The sequence below is a fragment of the Macrobrachium rosenbergii genome, chromosome 19 (genome assembly GCF_040412425.1).
Source record: "Macrobrachium rosenbergii isolate ZJJX-2024 chromosome 19, ASM4041242v1, whole genome shotgun sequence".
Lineage (NCBI taxonomy): Eukaryota > Metazoa > Arthropoda > Malacostraca > Decapoda > Palaemonidae > Macrobrachium > Macrobrachium rosenbergii.
In genome coordinates this window covers 26559157-26581656 of record NC_089759.1, presented here as the reverse complement: position 1 = coordinate 26581656, position 22500 = coordinate 26559157, and the positions used below count along the sequence as shown (strand labels likewise).

Genomic DNA, 22500 nt, shown 5'->3' with positions numbered 1-22500 from the left:
ACCATCAAGCTCAGGAACTGTAAATAAACTCAGATATCAATTAATATCACAGAGTCAGCACGCCATCTTTTCAGTGAGACTCATATTAAAGGTAAAGTCATGTCGATGCACGGAGATTTAAGTCCTCCTGTTGATGTTCATTCATTTTATTGCACAGTACGTGCTGGTTCTTGGCCTCCCTTATCAGCCATTTTGTTTTGAGAGAATTGCTGTTCACCCGTTGCGACCTCCTTATGTATGGTATTTATGGACCCGACGTTGCCGCCGCTTTGTAAGTAAGTTGGTTTTCATGTAAATTGTCTCCTCATTTTCAGGACGTGCCAGTTCCTCGTGATGTGTAAGTTCAGGTACCTGTGAATAGTGATTTTCTGAATATCGTCATGCCATTCATGAGTCATTTTATTTCATCTGTAACTTTTATACCACAGTCATATGTTTCAGTTTCCATGGCCAAGAGATGTGTTACTGTATTTGCCTGATATCTGTTAATTCTCAGAGTTAGTTTATAAGCAGGCTTGGCTTTGAGAAACCTTAATGCAGGGGGAGGAAATTTGTCGCCTCGATAACAAATAGCCAAGAAATTGCACGTTTCACCCTCTTCCAGCTCTGTCATACTTCCTTTTCTCCCTCTCCTTTCGTCCATAATATTCAGCTCACATTTTCTTGCTGTGAGCTTGGTCTGTGCTACTTCAGGGCTAATCCCCTGTCCATCTTGTTCTCGATGAAGAAATGGAATAAGAAAAACCTTTCTTTTTACTTTCGAATCCTAGTCATCATACCTGGATACTGCTTTCCTGTCATTCCTCCGTTCTTTGGTAATTTATCGTGTTCTGTCTCCTCCCCCTTCCGCTGTAGTGGACCTTCGTCATTATCACTGTTTCCTTACCGGCAGTCATTCCTTTGCTTTCTGGTCCTCCTCTGCAATTCCTTGCCATCTTTTCGCCATCTTCTTTCCACGAAAAACTCGTACCTGTCATTTAGACTGTGTTTGGCAACGCCTTTTCCATTTCATTTCATGGCCGAAGTAGGATATTTAGAATTCATTTTCCTTTGAGTTGCATGAAATAGTTATGATTCCGCCTGAGTGTCTGTCTAATTTTTACAAACTTCAAAGAACCTTGATGGAGACGTTAAAGTCGCTTTTGCAGTATTAGACAAATGATTTACCGCACAAGATAGCTGGCTATTGGATTGTATGGGATTGCTACCTGTAGCAGTTTAACGTTTTGTAAAGGGAAACGATAGCTGGGTTGCATCTCTCAGAAATAACATGCTTTAAATATATTGTGAAATTCGAGTTTTCAAATCTTTCCTTTCCCAACGTTATTCCCTATTATTTTTCTTAATACTTCATGCAAGAGTGGTTTAGAATCGTCTTGTTTACCCTTATTTTGTTTTAGAATTCCATGTGTTTGTGCCTGTTATTTGTATATCTATATTTAATTAAGACAGTGTGATTTTCTGACCTTATGTTGGTTTTACATGCACTGCATTAACCCGAGTAAATACGCATCCTAATCCACTCATTAAAGATTTATGATTTTATTGGGATGACTGGTATCTTACCTTCTTGAATCTTTTCTTTTTGACAAGGACAACATATAATGTAAAGGAGAAATAAAGAAAAGGGATTTGGAAGAAAAGTGGGTCCCTACCCTGAAGAGAATCAACTTAAACCTTGGAAGAAGATTTCTTACAGAAATAAGGAAGAAGGGGTACTTTCTAAAGAAAGCCATAGCTCGGCTGTGTGTTGAAAGATAAGTTACTGAGCAGAGTACTGTGACAATTGTCTCTCTTCTATAGAATATATGTAGGAAGAGGTTTAACTCACTTCCTGAGAGGAGGAGAAAGACTCCAGTAGCCCAGCAGAAATTAGTACTTATACAAGACAGACTGAGGGTGAAGCCACCTGTTACGAATGGGAGGAAGTGATTGTCAAAAATTTTTTGGACAGGCAACCTTGAAGAATATAGAAACCATCTTGGCATGTCACTGTGACATGAAATACCTTCAAGTTATTCTTCAGAATATATCTGAACAGAACAGATTGTGCGATAGAAGGATTTCCGAAAGGTGACCTGGAATGTTTTCGAAAAGGAAGAAAAAATTAGGATTGGATTCATATCTAAAGACATACTTCACAGTAAATGGCAGTAAAACAAGTTCTGTCTATCCTCTGCTTTTGAGACCGGAAAGGTCATAGTTACTGGTTAAGCACTTCGAAAGTTTCTTTAGAAACTGGCGGTATTTGCAAAAGTCATTCGGACTTTATTGCAGATGACAGTGCTGAAGATACCAATAGTTAGTGAGCTATGAGAAGGGTTTTGTGACATCAACTATTGATCATGTAAAGGTTGGAGTAAAGGAAGTACATAGTAATGATCCATATTGTTGCATTTGATCATTTGAATAACATTGAAGTCTTATGCAGGAGTTGTCGAGTAATCCTTGGATTTTATAAAAGTAAGAAAAAAAAGGATAGAGTAGTATCGTATGCAATTCGGAGGGGAAATTTGATTTCGACTCGCACCAAAGATCAGTTCTGTTTTGCAGTTATGATTATTATTTATAAACACAAACACTGGAGCAGCAGTTGTAGTTTTGAAACGAAGATTCTGGCTTTTGGAAACAAAGAGTTGAAAAGAATGAAGAATATTAAATCATAACGGCATATTACAGATGCCATTTTCAAAGCCAGTAGGTCTCATAACTGTTGACAACTTGTTTAGATTGTCGAGGAAGAGATGTACCTTTAGAGGGGATGACCATTCATTGTTGGACTTGACAAAGTTGGATATCACAAAGAAGACGAGGACGCAGGACAACAAAACGACCCTGGATAATTAATACAGGGAGGCTTTGAATGACAGATGTCGTTGCTTGGAAAAATGACTCCGGAAAGAGATGACTGCCCCAGTTTCACTGAGGTTTTGCGTGGCCCCTGCTTCCAGAAAGAAGGTACCAATAGGTACTAGTATCTGGAAAAATGGGTACCTAGACTGTGGAAGTAAAGTAGAATATAGCAACGTCTCTCATCGAAGATGTATTGGACGTACCATCTCCATCTCTTATGCTCAGTCTTTGTAATACATCAAATCGGAGTTAAGACTACTAGTGCGTATGTCTAAACTAGTTCTGTTGGTGGTAGTCGGATAAGAGGTGATTTGCGTTGCTAAGTTTTAAGTAATAGTGATTTTATCGCAAAATTAAGCGTGGTCAATAACGGAAAAGTAAGTGTAAACCCCAAGAAAGAACTGTTTGAAAAGGAACCTCAGAAAGCGTTTAGCAAGCCAGATACTCAGACTGAATAGCCGTGTTGTAATGATAACTTTCCACTTTGTCTCCAATTAAATCTGCCTCTAATGAAATTTGCGGAAATAAATATGAATTTGAAAATAATCAGAAACAGAATTTAACTTTAATGAAAAAAAAAATGGATATAAACGACTAGAACTACTTTGGTTGTTATGTGGTTAATATAGCTATAGTGATGTTGCCGTATTAAACCATCGCGCTATTTTTCGAACACGTGTCCATCGCCATGCAGCTAATGAATGCTAGGCAATTGGGTATGTCCGGAACAACTCGGGGGAGAAACCAGCTTGTTGCTCATGTGGTAATTTTAGAAAGGGCGAAGTGTGTTAAAGCTTGGACGCGTAAATCCCGAACACGTGCCCCTCCCCTCTTCAGCTGATGTTAGAAAGGGTATCTTGTCGCAAATAGAAAGGGTACCTGCCTACTGCATCTTAATCTGCTTACCATTTCAAGTGAGTATCTCGCATGGAGTATGTAATGAATACAATACATCAGCAAGTCAGAGAAACAGAGTACAATATTATTCACAAACAGATGCGGTTGTCGTGGCCATATAAGTCGATTTAAGTCGTTTGATGCCGCACGCTCAGTTTAGAAAAGTAATGAATACGTTATAACCGTAAGTACGAGTAGTAATGAATACATTATAACCATAAGTTCTAGTAGTAATGAATACTTGATAACCATAAGCTCGAGGAGTAGGGCATTATTCGCAAATGTTCCTGAGACATCACTCGTCTCTCCACTCAGAGAAGCAGGTTTGATGTCTCAAAACTGCCCGTGAATTTAACACTTTCCCGAACTTGTGGTTTTGTAGTGCTGGCAATCGTGTGCCTCATGTTATATAACTCGCAGTTATCGTCTTGACCCAGAAAATTAACATTGTGATTCGTGAAAATTTAGAGTAAATTAATTCCTTGAATTAGTTTTTATGTTCCTCTCGCCGGGAATGTTCGAGGTTGAAATGCCAGTGCTATTGCCATCAGAAAATAAAAAGGGAAGAATATGAGGCCGAATATTGTTTCTCTTTGGATGTTTAGAGTTTTTCTTGTCTTGCGATAGCTATCTTTATGAATTTGGTCTGTGGTACTGTTGCATTTGTATTAAAACTCTACAGCATTGCTTTAAGGAATCATTATTATCGGTTTAGTGATAACATTGACAGTAATGTTTGATTCCAGATACCTCTGAATTTATTACTGAAAATTGAGGGTTCGGTGACGTAACCTTTTTGGTATCAAAGAAGCGAAATCATATTTTTAGTCGCTTTTTGCACCTTGTGCTGACTCGGGTCGGTTGTAAAGAAGTTAGAAAGATCATAATGTTAAAGAAATATAAAAGCCTTTTTTTCTATCGGGCTGGTCAGCGCTACAGTGAAATCGACTGGTTGGGAATCCCTTGCACTGGTCGTAGAACATTGCCAATCTCTCTTTTTGCACTCTTTTTTTTCTTTCTTTCTTTTTTTGCAAATTTGTTGCTCAATGAAAGTGAATAGTATTTAAAATTAGTTCATTTTATCCTTTTTAATCGGTTTATTGTATTATTAAAACTTTCTCCAACGAGAATTAAAAGGTTAACGATAGGAGTAAAGAATGTAAAAACGATATTGGTGCAGAGTTCATAGGGAAGACTAAAATTAGGTTAACTGATTAACGGAGAGAGAGAGAGAGAGAGAGAGAGAGAGAGAGAGAGAGAGAGAGAGAGAGAGAGAGAGATTTCTATGCTGCAGTAAATAGTTATCCCGACTCTCAATAATTCTTCATTAATGTTTTAAGATCACTGTGTAAACACACACACACACACACACACACATATATATATATATATATATATATATATATATATATATATATATATATATATATATAATTGGTTGTGTGTTCTTGCTTGTATTTGTGTTCAATATCTACGACACAGTTGAAGGAGAAAGGGAACACCATTATGAAAGCGCCTTTCGTGAACTTTACCCTTCCTTAGTGAAACATGTATTAGGGTCCCATTTTAAAATGATTCACGATAACAGCCTCTTTCTACGCCCTGGAATGTAATAATGATATAAACATATTGTTGTTATATTAATCATTATTTGAGCAATAACGTCCACAAACAACGCCAGAAAAGTATTTAAGGTGAACTACTAAAGATCCAGCTCACCAAAATTCACCAAACGTGAAGAAAATCTAGCGCGCCAGGCGGTATCTGTGAGGTTTAAATGGAACTCGGTGATAAATCAGAATGCCACGTAAGAGACCGCATTCAGAGCTCAAACAATTCTCATTAGAGCTACTGATCCCCCGGTATCTATCAATCGATCGTCACTTACGTTGTCCATTTTCGAATGGCCTTTCAATAGTCGTCGGAAGTGTATGTAAGAGATTATGCATGTGCGTATGTGGTCGTTCACGCATGTGCACTCATGTATTAGGTATGTACGTGTTTATCCATCTCTCTCTCTCTCTCTCTCTCTCTCTCTCTCTCTCTCTCTCTCTCTCTCTCTCTCTCTCCTTACCGAGAAGGACAATGAAACAACGAACATAAGGGGAAGAAAAAAATTGTTGTGGTGGGAGAAGGAGAGAAGCTGTCACCAGCTCGTGCTGGGCAAGGATTTCCGATATCCGAAGACGGGTAAGTATGGGAGCGGTGGCTTGTCTGGTGTAACTTGGCTACCTTAGAAGATGAGGGTCTGCTAAGCTCAGTGTAGTATTCGTTGAAGTAGTATCGATGGCAATGAAAGAGAGTGCATTGCGGCAGAGAAAAACGAAATCTAGAGAATTGTAAGGTGGGGGTCATAGATAAGTCAGATTGGTTTTGGTTAAGTCGTATTAAAAGAGAAATATAAAACGAAATGTTTAATTATAAAAAAGCAAACGGAGCAAATTGAGTAATGAAATTTCACCAAGACTGTTGGAGTGATCTGAACACTCCCTGTGTTCATGGACGCAAGAGGTTAAATTATACTTTATCCAAATTTAATCGACGTATTCGACAAGAAAGGAGACAAAAAATGGTTACTACTGTGTCTTGCAGGCATGAAACTTGACCAAGTATATTATGAGATTGTCATTCAGATATACTTTCAAGATCAAAGTCAACAGATGACAGAACAAATGGAGATTGAGGTCCCAGTCATGGGAGGACTGGGACTTGAAGCAAGGCCGACCATGGAATGTGGAATTATCGACATAAACATGAAGAGGAAAAGTAGACTGGAGAACGTCTTTTATACTGATATGAAACACTTCAGGTTAGAGAGCAGAACTCAGAGTAACGCCATCAGAAATGAGTAGACAAAAAGCAGATGAAAAGCTAGAAATGATCATGTAAAGAGGAGCTTCAAAATCTTAAGTTTGGTTTTTTTTTTTTTTTGATCTTTACCAGATCTTTTGTAATTATAGATATGAACATGACAGTGATTTTTGTTTTATCTTTTAGCGGAACCCATCTATACTCGTTAGGAGAACTAGCTTGATGCTAAAGAAATGTGTATGTGAGTAAGTGTGGCGTACATATTTATAATTATGGTGTTTGTATAGAAACTTGTGTACCCATACTGTCAAAAATGACGCTTAATATTATAAGAGAGGGTTGAGATGGAACCCCCCGACCCTTGGGACCAAATACCCCTTTCTAAACTTGCACCAGTGTACTGTCATTCTACCAACTTATTTAGGGGTTAAGGAAAAGAGAGGATGAGCGTAGGCTGGACGATGGCAAGTCTGATGCCCGGAGACTATTGTTTCCGATCAAAAATATTTAGGTACAAAGCGTTATATATATATGTATATATATATATTATATATATACATATACAGTATATATATATATATATATATATATATATATATATATATATATATACACTGTATATATATATACATACATACATACATACATACATACATACATACATACATAGCCTGTGCGTGTGCTTGCATGTATGTGAGCGTGTGCGTGCATGTGTAACGGTACCACAACATGACTAAAGAACAGCTTTTCAACCTCTCCCGAACTTTTACGAGCGTCATCATCCATTACACTGGACCGTTGATAGTTCCTCAGTTATACACCAAAGACATCGGAAGACCCCAGGGTATTGGCGAGCGTTACATCACTGAGTCTTAGCAAGGTAAAAGAGACCAACATTAGCGAAACAAGTAGCAGTTTGCACCGAAGGGGCGCAAATCCGGAAGGTAGTGAAAGTTCCCAATCGAAATAGAAGGAATGGAAGAATTATTTTATGCAACAGCGAAAATCGTACTCGATATTGTGGGTATCTTTTTATTAACCTTCGCGTGTTCATTCTTGTGGATCAAACCAAAGTCCAATTATTTGGCTGGAAAGCATTCATAGGATATATTGCATGAATATGGAGAAAGGATGCTAAAAGTAGCAGTATGTCCATAATAAATGAGTATATAACTGTCTTCTTAGTAATTAAGTGCCGAAAATATATGGTCAGGAAAGTATCCTTGATTTTGCCTCCAGGTAACCCAAGACTGGAAGAAAACTGGTGCAAGCACCATTACATAGCCCAGGGTTTGAAGTCGTTCGTTATGTGGACACCATCCTTCGTAAATCCACCCGAAAGTGGCACCTTCGATAAGTGACCTCATTCTTATGTCTCATTAGTTCATTTTTTCATATAGATGTAAGTGCTAATTCACACACATGCACTTACCCAACATTACCCTTTGAAGATTTGTTTATATGTTTGAGAACGGTGTACTCGGGTTTTCAAGAACAGTGTTATGGAAATTTTCTCTTTCAGATGAAACAATTTTTTATTGATGGAAAGATTGCGTGCGTGCTAAAAGGAGCACTTAAATTTGAATGTTGTTTTCTCATGAGGCGTTCAGTTCGCTGGACAGCCACGTGTCATTATTTCTTAGATTGTTGGGACGCCAGGGTACATGAGTAAATGAATAAATATGTTGTACTGCAAATGATATTATTTTTCTTTTCATGTTTCACATATTTCTTTAAAAACAGTACATGTATTTTATATTTATGTATATACATATATATATTTATGCATACACATATATATACATAAATAAATGGTTTGTGTTTGTGTGTGTGTGTGTGTGTTTGAGAGAGAGAGAGAGAGAGAGAGAGAAAATGCCATCTTGTAAGAGTTTTGGTCGCAACTGTTTGCAGTTAGGAATGTGCAAAAACTTGATCGAATATTTTCACGAGACTTTATCATATTTTTGAAAGATTTCTGTTTGGGATGCAACACTTCGTACCCATGTAATGATCCACGCATGAGTTAGGACGTTAAAAGATTGCTCTTAAAAACTGTTACACCGGTTGCCCAGGCGTATACACCATTGTTACCAGTCGTTTACTGTTGTTGAAGAAAGGTCGAGGGAGGATGGATATGTGAAAGTGGGCCGGAGAAAAGATTACGAACGGCGTCTGAAAGGAAACTTCAGAAAGCGGGCGATGAAATCTCTGGATCTCGAAGGAGGACTTTCGAAAGATGGCATTTGATGTTTGTGGGCCTTGTTTTGGTGAGGAATGTCTAATGACAAAGAACATATTTAAAACTAGAATGGTTGAAAAGGGGCTACTTTTGGGCACTACGAGGTTCTTCATAAAGAGAGAGAGAGAGAAGAGAGAGAGAGAGAGAGAGAGAGAGAGAGAGAGAGAGAGAGAGATTACAAACTGTTTCGTTGTAACAAAAAGAATTGAAAAGGAGTCTAAGAAAAAGCAGAACAATGAAGAAAAAAAAAAGAGATGTTTAACTTAGTGGCGAAATAAAAGGAAACGACGGAATGAGGAGAATGAATGACTGAAATAACTTTGGATGAAAATTCATGCATTCGCCAGTAAAATATGCAGAACGAATCGAGGCGGTTGAGAAGAGAACTTAAAGGATAGTTGGTACACATTTCTACACATTTCATAAATTCACTCGTAAACAAGCACTTGGAAACTTGAGAAGCAACGAGAACATTTTGGTACTGACAAATTAGTGATTTTGTGTTGACAGTATTAACATACCGTGTCATCTGATTGTAGTTTTTCTTCAGCAAAACTTGGCAACGTTGCTAATGCCTGCCGAGGTAAAGGTGCAAAACTTGGACAAAACGTAATTTAACAAGTATGTCTGTGGATTGATGTTCTACCAAAGAAGGAATAGACGAGATTGTTGAGCTGTGAGAAGTCCTTTGGGAGTCAGTGTCACCGCGGAATTGGATACGAATGTGAAATTATTGCAGGGAGCCAGGTAGTAAAGTAGAACAGAATTCTAGAGAGAAAGTTTCTTCCCAGTCTACCGGGGGCTAGTGGAAAAGAGAAGGGGGGGAGATTCGTTCAAGATTTTAAATAATATCCAGAGAAATATGAATCAGATACTTTGTAAAGAACTTGATTGAAAGTTAGGTTTGTGAAGTATATGTTTAAGGGATGGTGACTGGAACGAAAAAAGACAGAAAACAAAAACTGGATACGACAGAAACTTTTTTCTAGTCAAAACGTACATGAAAGAAACGTTTTTGCAAATAAGAAAAAACATATCCAGTATCCGGAGGTAAAGGGGGTGGGGACAGCATTTGGCAAGGTCGTTTCTTTGTGCATGGAAATCTCCTTTTTTGAGGAATATGTATGAACATGTGGAGTATGTGCAAATGAAATCTCTCTCTCTCTCTCTCTCTCTCTCTCTCTCTCTCTCTCTCTCTCTCTCTCTCTCTCTCTCTCTCTCTCTCTCCTTCTTTTACACTTGTGACAACTGATAACTTCCTATTCAGGAATGTAGAGTCTCTCTCTCTCTCTCTCTCTCTCTCTCTCTCTCTCTCTCTCTCTCTCTCTCTCTCTCTCTCTCTCTCTCTCGAACGATCTGCTCAAACGCTTTCTCATTCCCCACGTGCAGAACCAAGATAAATTCATTTGTGGCAGAATACCTCCAACCCGCTTCCCGCTGTCCGGTATTTCTTTGACGTTGTGGACTTTGCAATTGTGATTTTTAATTTTCTATTTTGTTTTAGATTTTGTTTTGCATTTACATGATGTCTGTAGACATTCATGAAGTATCAAGTTGATTGTATAATGTGACTTAGTATGTAATGCCTGTATCTTATTACCAGAAAGATAATTTTAAAATACTGGCACAAGTCCACTTGCTATGTCAGTTTAAAATGTGTTGAATATTTAAAGACTTTTTCGTTACTTTGGACGTATTGAAATGACAGCTCATAAATATTAAAGAAATGCGCTTATGCAGTGTTTGCATTTGAGAAAACGCTTGGAGAGCAAGTACGTCAACTTTCAGTATGTTTTCTTCTTTTGTTTGTCACACGAAACTTAAAGGCAAACAGAACCTGTAAAAGTAGCCGTCGCAAAAGGGGTCGCGGAGTCCACGAGTTCTAAAAATAAACAGCGCGAAAGTGATTCGTTTACATTGTGAACTTTTACCAATGTGTATAAATATACTTGATGAGCGGCCTTTTCCAAGCGCCTTCAGTAATAATGATTGAAGTCATTCAGCGCTGGGGAAGAAGATTGCCTTTGCAGCGCAAAGACAAGTTAAACGGAGTCCAGTGAGATAAGCCCTAATCGGCCACCGCTCTACCAGGCAGGCTGTCGGACAGGCTTGGGAGAAGAACTGGATGAGACTGGAGGAGCTGAAGGGGGAAGAACTGAGAAAGGCGCGGGATCATGGAAACGCCGCCGCCAGACCAAAATAGCGAACATGCGAATCATCGGAAATCCCGTTGCGATTATTCCCTGGGAGTCCCTGGCACACAGGGACACTGCGAAGGAAGTCCCAAGCCCTCGGGTCGAACGCTGCACTCCTCCGTGGAGCGTACTTCCCCCTCCCCTCCCACCCTCTCCTGGACAGTGGTTGGCCTTCCCAAGGTCCTGACCCGCCTCTCTCTCTCTCTCTCTCTCTCTCTCTCTCTCTCTCTCTCTCTCTCTGTTTGTCTGTCTTTCGCTATGTTTGTCTGTCTATCTGACGCTTCATGTTAAGTCCTTACTTTATCCTTGTCTGTGGTGTCATTGTATTTCATTATATTTTACCCTATAAATCCTTCTCTCTCTCTCTCTCTCTCTCTCTCTCTCTCTCTCTCTCTCTGACACTTAATATTAAGTATACAGTATCTGTGTCTGTGATGTCATCACATTTTAATCTACAATACCCTCTCTCTCTCTCTCTCTCTCTCTCTCTCTCTCTCTCTCTGTTTGTCTGTCTGACGCATCATAGATATTTAGTACATATCTTTATCCTTGTCTGTGATATTGTGGTTTATCCTACAAATCCTTCTCTCTCTCTCTCTCTCTCTCTCTCTCTCTCTCTCTCTCTCTCTCTCTCTCTCTCTCTCTGTTTGCCTGTCTCTCGCTCTTTTTGTCTGCCTGTCTGGCACATAATATAAAGCCCTTATCTTTATCCGTCTATGTGATGTCATTGTATTTTACTTTATAAATCCTTCTCTCTCTCTCTCTCTCTCTCTCTCTCTCTCTCTCTCTCTCTCTCTGTTTGTGTCTCTCGCTCTGTCTATCTGTCTGTCTGTCTGTCTGTCTTAACATCATATTAAGTCCTTACCTTTATCCTTGTCTGTGATGTCATTGTATTCTACCTTATAAATCCTTCTCTCTCTTTCTCTCTCTCTCTCTCTCTAGTTGTTTGTTTTTCTCTCGCTTTGTCTGTCTGTCTGTCTTAGCATTACATTAAGTTCTTACCTTTATCCTTGTCTGTGATGTCATTGTATTTTACCTTATAAATCCTTCTCTCTCTCTCTGTTTGTCTCTCGCTCTGTCTGTCTTACGCATCATAGTAAGTCCTTACCTTTATCCTTGTCAGTGATGTCATTGTATTTTACCCTACAAATCTCTCTCTCTCTCTCTCTCTCTCTCTCTCTCTCTCTCTCTCTCTCTGTTTTTATTCCTTGTGTCGGTAACATTAACCATTATTAACGTTCAAAAATCGTTTACTCTCTCTTGCCCACTTTTGACATTTTCAGTTGAAGTTCGTAAACTTATGTCTTGTGACTTTATCCTATTTTACCCTTAAAACTCTCTCTCTCTCTCTCTCTCTCTCTCTCTCTCTCTCTCTCTCTCTCTCTCTCTCTCTCTCTCTCTCTGTGTATCATCTTCGTCTCCCTGTGGTACAATTTTCTTTCTTTGTGGTGTGAATTCAAGTTTGACAAATAGGCTGGATCTGTCCGTCTCTGTTTGTGATGTGATTGAAGTTCAACCTACAAATAAAAATTCCTTGTGAGTGCGCTTACGCCTGCGCATGTCAAGTCTGGCATATTAATAGAGTCTCTCTCTCTCTCTCTCTCTCTCTCTCTCTCTCTCTCTCTCTCTCTCTCTGATGTGGCACTAGTTTAGCGTAAGTCAGAATGTGTGCACTCACGAGCGGATGCCAGTTCACTGTATAATCAAAGCATTTTCTCTCTTGAGATGCCATGTTCCTTGGCAGATGAACTCTCTCTCTCTCTCTCATTAGTCAACTGTTTGATCTCTTATGGGTTAATTTGCGCTTATGAGTATCTAAATCCACTGGCGTGGTGACGATGTGCTTTGAAATTAAATCTTAAATTAATGTCACACTGTCAGTTGTATGTTAGGGCAATGCCAGCATTTTCAGTAGACTTAACCTGACTTATTTGAACTGATCATGAGCTATGAAACTGTTACGTAACGTAGGCGGCAGTGGGCTAGCCATTGCTAGTCGTCGTTCTTTTCGCGGGAAATGAATGAGAAAAGAGTGAAATGCCATTCTGCATTCTGTCACCGGTGAACGGTCTCCCGTGTGTGCATTGAAGTCGCCTCGTGCTTCGTTTAGACGGGCATCACCCCTCTTGACGAGTTAGAACAACCTAACGAATCTCGGCGTGTTGTTTATGTGTGTGTGTGCGCGCGTGTGTGTCTGGTGTTTGAATGGGCGTATGAATGGTCTTCCTTGGCTTACCTGTGAGCGTGTCTTGAGCGCCGATGTGAATCGTCTCCCTAGTCCTGACCAACTAACTTAGATACCGGCAGAGATGGACGACTACAATGCAGTTTCAGGGACGAACCGCGGAAATCCCGCAGCCTGGCTGGCTGGATCCGGACATCCCGAGTTCCCTGCCGTGTAGGGCGACGGCGACAGAGAGATCCAACATGCTCTCGAGCGCCCATCTCATCCCCGGGCTCTCCTACCCTCCTGCCTACCTTCATACCTGCTGCTGCACCCGACTTCTTCACAGGGAGAGAGCCGGCCCCTTCCCCCGCCACTCTCCAGGGCCACCGCCCAGCTTCATTCGCTTCTCGCCCACGTGTTTGCTTGTTTTTGTTTTTCGTTAACCGTTTTGCTCAGCTTTAATTCTACTCTTTTACTTAGAAACCGAAATACTTTCTTGAAGCCGGTTGTCTCTTATTGTACAATCCTGTCACTATTTCTTTCATAGAAATCACCTGCAACCCCTGTGAACTGGAGGCTTTGGGAACAACTGAAATGATATTGCGTATTTTTCTTAGCCATTTTTGTCAACGTTTTTTGTTCACTTTTTTGCACGGTTAAGGGGAGGGAGAATGGGGCTGAGGTAAAGGTACTTACATTTGAGGAATAATTGCTGGTCATACTCAGATCCGGATGCATGCGTTTTGTTGTCCTTCCGTGGTCGTTGTCCGTTTCCTCCTACTCCTGCCTGTCTGTCTGTCTGTCTGTGTCAGTCCGTCGGTCGTCCTTAAAATCGCTAACGGAACGCGTTACGTACTTGACCTTATTACGTATACACGGATTGTCCTTTTTTCATGAAGACCCAGTGGAAGTGTTTGACAATATTATGATAAGTTTTCATATTGTGCTTGTGTTTCTACTCTTCAGTTATATATATATATATATATATATATATATATATATATATATATATATATATATATATATATATATAAATAATGTATATATATATATAATTCTATATACAATATTACAGCATATATGCATAAATACACACGTGTGTATATGTGTATATACACACACACACACACACACACATATATATATATATATATATATATATATATATATATATATATATATATATATATATATATATATATATATATATATATTACGGACACACAGGCTTGATAAAGCCACCCCTTTCGGATTATACACCTAACCTCCAACCCATTTTACTTCATTTCCTCCTCGTGACCAGACTACCTCAACATTATCCTGGCATTTATGTCGGGTTCTTTCTTACCACATCGTTGTATCTTTATTTCTTGCCATTTCAAACCTATTTACAGTATATGTGAAAGCAATGCACTCTTGCACTTTCATACTGTAATTATTTCCAAAATTTTTTCTTTTAAATTTTGCAGTTAACATCGGCGCTTCGCATACATGATGGAGGGTCACCTCTACTGTTCAATCATAAAATTCCATCATTTGCTTCCCTTGGAACTTTCCTTCTTTGCAAACATTTTCAAGGACTCCTGCCACTTTCTTGACATCCTACCAACAGCCGTTACTTTTACTTCAAATTTTTGAAAAGAATGAATCAAATCCATTTTTTCAAGTGCCCTTACATTCATTGAGTGCTCTTACTGTATCGTGTTCCAGTCAGTCTATTTTTTACAGTTTTTGCAGCTTTTCTTCACTATCACTAATCAACACTTTAACCTCTGTGATTATTGGTTACCCAACTCGCCTTATCCAACTGTTGTGCACCTTTAACCGACCTCCGTCATCACTCCATCCATAAAACTGTTAAACAGATAAGGGGACACAGCACACCCTTGTCTCAGACCCTGTTTTTACTCCAAAACCAGCTATTCTTACCTATGCGTAGCTTTCATCACAGAAACTGTTAATTGTTTAAAACAAAGTATCTTTACATCTTAGAACCTTTACTAGGCCTTCATCGCATCTCTATCAGTTCTGTCTTAATATACATTTATATAGACATGCAAACGTAAATGAAATGCTAACACGCTCACAGTATATATATAAATATAGTATATATTTTTATGGGTATATATATATATATATATATATATATATATATATATATATATATTTTATATTTACTCTAATATCACTGAAAGATTGTTATGGTTTTGGTAAATACACACAGTAGAAAGTATTCTATTTATATTCGCGACGAACAACGGGAAGATCCGCAATAAACTTGATAATAAAGAACTTGAATCCGTCGATAGCATCCGGTAACTGTAAGTCTCTTGTTTTATTTCTAAGTTGGCCAGGTAAAGGGTGGATGCGATTTTTTGCCCTGTGGCCGGTGGTCCTGTCTCATGGCACCGCTCGTTTTATCTCGCCCGATGATGGCCATGGGTCTCAGGGTCCTTCGGCGGCCCCGCTGCTGCCACATTGGCTCTTCGACCACGCGCCTTTGCCCATCCACGCCCCTCTTCTCCTTCTCCGTCTCCCCCGCCCAGCCCCGCCCCGCCCCGCCTCTTCAGTAGTCTTTGCTGAGGAAAAACGGGTAGAAAAAAAATAGGGATTTTGAAAACTGTTTAGGACTATGTGTCCAGTGCCGGATCTCCGAACCGGAACTTGCCATTTTCAGATTAAGTGATTAAATGTATGTATACACACATATATACATTATATAATTTATATATATATATATATATATATATATATATATATATATATATATATATATATATATATATATATATATATATATATATATATATATATATATATCTATATACATAGAGAAAAAGGGGTTAGGTTACCATTTCTTTCATTTGCTACCACCAGTAAACTTTAAAGAAGTATGGTTTCACATATGTCTATGTCTGTGTATGAGCAGGCTATCCTAAGATTGGATGATAAATTTGGATGAATCTGGGCGAAAATTCTTAAGTGACTCCATCAAGACGATTGATTTTGTGCGGTTATACTGGAAGGAAATGACAACTTTTTGCCGTGGAAACTACCTCTCTCTTCATTCATTCATTCAGTCGTTTTCCACTTTTTAAGAAAACCTTAATTTTTTGTGTTATTTACCTTGTTGGTGTTAAGTTCTCAGGTGGTTGCTTAATTTTACTGGCAATGGTGATTCCTCTGTCAGTGACGACAGGAATGTTTTAAATTCCATGAAAACTGGTAAATCTTTTTCATTTAGCATAAATGGACAACTTTTTTTCCCATGTTCACACTAACGTCTTCAGTGAGTAATACTACAATGATTTTAGAGAGTGAGTTTTTGTTCTAACATGTTGACGGAAGTGGATGGTGCAGTTTAAAGCACAGTTGCTAAAATTGTCAAATACCAGACTGCGTTATGTAATCCTCCGGTCACGACTCAATTTTCTTTCAGTGTGATTTGATCCGAAGTCGGTGGTGCTGTGTGAGTAGATCGCCAGAGCACTGTATTTTCTTCATATTGCGTACTGTCGTTTCGTTATAACGTAGTGACTACTGCGGAGGAAATTGTTGTATATAGTTGTTGATATAGTGGGCTGCCTTGTAGCAACAAGGACTTTTATGACTAATTTTTTAAAGAAGTAAGTACTTGGGTGTTTTCAGCACCCGTGTTTTATCTTATTGCGAACAGAAAGGTACTTTCTTCGTCACATGAGATATTCACAAGATTAATCTTTTAGCTTTTACATTGGTAAACGTGACTTTTTAATGGTAATTTTAACAGTTTAACAGCATCTGTGCGTGTATACCAGCAATAATTATAATCTCCAATAGCAACTACTACAATAATGAGGAGTCGGAGGCTTTAGAGTCGGCATCTCTCTCTCTCTCTCTCTCTCTCTCTCTCTCTCTCTCTCTCTCTCTCTCTCTCTCAGGTGAAGGTTTTTTTTTTTTTGCATCTATATACATATACGTTGTGTTCAGTGAGTTAGTTTTGTGTTTTCTCGTATATGAAATTCGTAGGTTTTGCGGTCGTTGAGAGACTATGGATCCACCTGCTGCTTTGGGATGGTTAAAACTCACAAGGCAAGTAATTAATTGCCAAGAGTCATTTTCCAGATGAGCTCATCGTAGTGCAAGGTAATTAAGGTTTTAAATAAGAACTTGGGTTCCCCTAAATCTCCTTCCAATTACATAGATTTACTTCAGAGTACAGCTCTGCAAGGTGGCATTGCTTCAGTGAAAGTTGTAAGTCCACTTACAGACAGACATCCCAGTGGCTGAAACCATCAGTCATTTACAGCAGGGCTAATAGATCTGACGCGTTGCACCTGCTTTTCCTGAAGAATTGTTCCGAGAGGCGTTCGCTGCTTGCAGTGAGGCGCCCTTTTGGTTCGGAAGAGGAACCGCTCCCGACAGGTGCAAGGCGTGGCCGTGGGTTCTCCTCTGGGCGTTTTGTATGCTAGTATGTGCAGAGGAGTTGAGGAACAGTGATTATTTGATGCACACACCCACTCTGTCATGGAAGTCGGGTACATTGATAATGCCCTCGTTAACATTAGGAACCAGTTGGAACTACTTTATGTTTCGTCTACATTCCAATGCAAAATCATCCTAATTTCACTGTCTAGTCAGGAGTGGGCCAGTGCATCACAAGCTAGATTTTATCTTGACGATACCAGATCTTCAGTTCTGTATACAGAGTCTTAGGACAATGCGTAGGCTAGTCTCACAACAACTACCCTTTAGTGTTGACTGTTTTCACTGAAAGCAGGGAGACATTTTCCAGCAGTATATTGGTGTACACAAAAGGAAAGCCCGAGGGATTATTTCTTAACGGAGCGGAGCTCGTTCATTCCCGTGAAGAACCAACCGCCTTGATTGTTTGGTGATAGGGAAGGCAGCCTCTATCGCAACCCAGAAACCGACGCTAAATGTACAAACTGCATTGCATTATTACACGTTGCCCCTTTTCAGTCACTGTCCTGTTCCAAAGGAGAAAACGCGCATTACTGACAGGGTCAGTCATTTACGAAAGAATCAGATCAAAATAACTGAAGTTTTGACGTTATTATTAATTTATTGTTGGGAAGCTAAGTGTCACAGAAGTAGAACCGAAAAGATAAATCACATGCCTAAGTCATCTTCAGGCAGTTTGGATTGATGCTGTCATTAATTTATTAAAATTTTTATTAATATTTTCCTTCGAGACTGCTGTTTAATTAAACGCCTCCGAGTTTTGGCTTTGGATGAAAGAAATATAGAGAAAAATTTCAATTCTTGACTTTAGATTTTGTCATCCATGCAATAGAATTGAAAGGCACATACATACAGCTTTTGTGGCGCATATATATGGATACTATATATGTGTGTGTGTGCTTGTGTGTGTATGCATATATATGTATGTATGTATGTATGTTATATAAATATATATACAGTATATATACATATATGTATGTATATATACACACATGCACATACATAGACGTTGTATACGTTGTTTGAATTCTATCTCAGCATGTTTATCACGTTGAGCAAAGGAGAGAAATCCCTTATGTAACCGTTAAGATTTTCACCAACAATATGAGTAGAATACCCAAGTCACTGTTCATAAATTCTTCCTTATATTAAATTGTCTGTTTTAATTTCTCTTGAGGTCATGGGTGGGTGACTCTCCCTCCCTTAAGTGGAAAGGCTGCTCTCCCGAATATTGTTCGTAGACAGACGAAAGGGGGTGGGGGATGGTTGGCCGTTTTTTCTCACAGTGGATGTTCCGGTTGTTTAACCTACGTGGGAGAAATTATTCACCGATTTATACAGCTTATCGTCGTATAAGGAGTCGTCTTTGATTTGGGAATGGTTATTTAGAATAGCTCTATTGATAAGCAGATTGCCTCTTATGTAACGATTTTAGGCACAGTTTTTACCTATTAAGTTACTGATTTTTAAGACAACTTCGTATGCACAGATGTCTAGTTTGCATTTTCTTATGTATATTTTAGAAAACTAACATGGCTTGCTTTTTGTAATTTTGCAGTGAAGCTTTTGAGAGTATCAATAGCGAAAAATTATTAAAATCGCATTCATACGGCGGTAATGATTTTTTTCTAACTTATTCCTAACTGTCTCGACCGTCAAGGGAATAAAAGTTCCACGGAAGAGTCCGTTTCAAGTTATGTATTTTTGGTATAATAAGAAGAATTGCGTCCTTAAGTTTAGGTACTTTGACTATGGTTATGAGATTTACAGTATATAGAAAGATTATTGGTCATGAAATTTACAATATATAGAGAGATTATTGGTCATGTGATTTACAGTATATAGAAAGATTATTCGTTATGAAATTTACAGTATACAGAAAGATTATTGGTTATGAAATTTACAGTATGTAGAAAGGTCATTGGTTAAGAGATTTACAGTATATAGAAAGATTATGAGATTTATATAGAAAGATTTACGAATACTATTACGGGAAATTACTCAGGATAGAGATGCCAAGGAATTTTCCCAAGGGTCGTTGAAAAGGCCCAATAAATAATCTCTGCCACTAATTGTTAGCAGCAGCTTTAGAGAAGTCACTGGGAGGGTCTCGCTCTCAATGCTGCTTTTGTAAGTCGCTGCTCTGAATTTTTTCCTTGCCATTTTATGGATACTCTTCCGGAACTTTTGCTGGATCTTTGTCGTCTTACGGATTCTGTTTGAAGGCCAGTAGGGCGACCACCTCGCTTCCAGTATCTCCATTATCCAGCCCTGCTAACAAGAAAAAAAAAAGAAAAAGACGATTTTTGGAGAAACTGATTTATAACGCACTCTGACCATTACCTGTAGTCAGAAGAGTTAATTATTCACGGAATTGAGAACGCGCTCCTAAACAGAACTGACAAGGAAAGGAAAATGACTAACGAAGAGTAGAATAGTCTGTAAAGGGACGAATTAGGATGAAAGGGTATCTGAATAAGATCTGTGCAGATGCAGTGAGACTTTAGAAAAGGATTTTGCCAATTAAGTTAGAGGAAGGCCAGATACGACGCAAGTCGGCTAATAAACCACCAGTTAAATGTGTTTTCTGTGGTGGACATCGAGCGTAGTTTCGAAGACTTGACCATCGAATAAGTAGGAGCGGGAAGGAACAAAATATAGTTGGCTGGGGTAAGTCAGTCACCCTTCTTGGGAACAGACATTAAGTTACCCTTCTTGGGAACAGACATTATAATAGTATAGGTACTGCATTTCTTCGGATTATGAAATGTATTTGGGAAATGAATAGAAATGATCACTGAAGTGCTGTCAGGTATTCAGTCATTTACTCCTATAAACTATCGCGTATGCACGACTGGGGAAGATTAAGCTCCATATGTATGAAATATTTAAGCCCTTGTGCTTTGCTGTTTTCTGTTGCATCCTCATGTGTGCCAATGAAATTCATATATCTCTTAAGTTTTACGAACTATTTAAGACGAATTTTTTAAAGAAAAGCTTCTTTACTCAAGTAGACCATAGATCAGGAAAATATTCGTTTAAGGAATGTATTCATTAAGATCTAAGGGAGTTGCGTTTTATAGAAACAAATACCGTAAGGATGGAATAATACGTTTTGCTCGGTGTCAGGTAGTGAGAGTTGGAGATCGCAGTCATCTTTACCTTGGCTTTTAGATTTTTTCAGATATGCCCTTCGTTGGCAGTACTGCTATCCTTTGTTATCACGCCAAATCTCCGGATGCAAATTGTGTGTGATGGAATCGAGGTTCATAAGACTGAAAACGATCCATTATTCATTCATTCATTCGTTCATTTATTTTAAAGGGAGTGAAATTGATCTGATGAGTAGGATTTGAGTATCGCCAGGTGATGTGGTCACAGGAACGAGCAGATGAAAGGGCTTCAGTTATTGGTCATTCCAACAGGATGTGTGTTTCTTGGTGGCCTTGATGATGGACCATTTTGGCTCCCTGATTCCTGAGCGCTCCTCATTCCGCCATCGCCCCTCCCCTTGGGTCTCCTGTTCTCTGTCCCCTTGTTCCCCCATCGTTATATATCCGACTTTAATGATAGTTTATATCTCTGTCTTCAGTCCCTCACGGTTGTTATGTAAATTCTTTGGATTATATGTCTTGGTTCCGCTACTGTGGTACGCCTCATCTTTATTTGTATTTCTCAGTGATTTTACGTTTGGGATCTAATGGAATACCAATCCCTCGCTTGCGTTCATTTATTGAATAATGGTTAGATAACTGTGTGTAACAGTCCCGACAGCGTTTCCGTTATGTTTGGGGCGAGGGCCATTCCTATACCAGTTACTGGTTACTATGAATATACAGGATTTAGGCCAAAGGCCAAGCACTGGGACCTGAGGTCATTCAGCGCTGAAACGGAAATTGAGAAATGGCTGAAATATATAACGTGACGAAAACCTCGCAGTTGCAGTATAAATCAAGTGTTAGGGGAGGGTGGAAAGTAAGATGGAAGAAAGAGAATACGAACGGAGGTACTGTAAAAGGAATGAAAGGTGCTGCAGCTAGGGGCCGAAGGGGCGCTGCAAAGAATCTTAAGTAATGCCTACAGTGCACCGCATGAGGCGCACTCGTGGCACTCCCTCCCTACGGGAAGTTGTTACTAGAGTGGTTGTGTACAATATGGTCAGTAGTGATATTAATAACCGAGGGGCAATTAAATAATGATTTCTTTGTCACTGGCATTATTTGCAGTGGTGTGTCTTTGATGGTAATTACGTAAATATAACCCCTAATCACAGTTAACTTTGTCTCTCCAACACATTGTTTTCCAGTTTCTAGAGTGCCTAGGCCTGGCATATTTCCCAGCTTAAATTGACCATCAGTTTTCTTACATTTTATTGTCGCTGTCACTTTTCTAATTTCCAATGCGGCGCTGGACGTTTTATTATTACTTAGTAGCAAGTAGTGACAATTTGTGAAGTTGTTAAATCTGCAAGCTTGTATACAGGAAATGTTATGGGTATTTTAGTTTAGATTTTTAGTTTTATAATTTTTATGGCAAATTTCACGAAGTGTGAAATATGTAAAAGTCTAATATAGGAAGTGATTCTTATCATTTTGATGTAGGCATAACTTACTTTAATCTTTTGATAAATTTTCATATGAAAATCGAAGTGGACAGAAAATCAGTCAGAAGCCTCTGCTTTCATTTCTGTTTCTTCCTGTAAGAGACATGTCTGTCGCTTCCTTTGTGGTTAAGCCCTACCCACTATCTTTCTTTCCCAATCTTTTTTCTTGGTTCCTATGGGCTTGGGCTAGGAGAGGTCTTAAAGTTGACCGTCATAAACCTGTGTTCAGAGAACCAATACGCAACTAAATCTGGAGCTGACAGGGAGGTGG

General features: G+C 39.0%; 1 protein-coding gene and 1 long non-coding RNA gene across 8 annotated transcripts in view; one reads left to right on the top strand and one right to left on the bottom strand.

Annotated features, from left to right (window-relative positions):
• The window catches only part of LOC136848766 (uncharacterized), a 65159-nt gene extending 51225 nt beyond the window's left edge, over positions 1–13934 (bottom strand). The window contains exon 1 of the long non-coding RNA XR_010856132.1: positions 13232–13934. This is a non-coding gene — a long non-coding RNA (uncharacterized lncRNA). The remainder of the gene's footprint in view (positions 1–13231) is intronic.
• cnc (cap-n-collar) overlaps positions 1–22500 on the top strand; it is a 455033-nt gene that overhangs the window by 129239 nt on the left and 303294 nt on the right. The window lies entirely within an intron of this gene.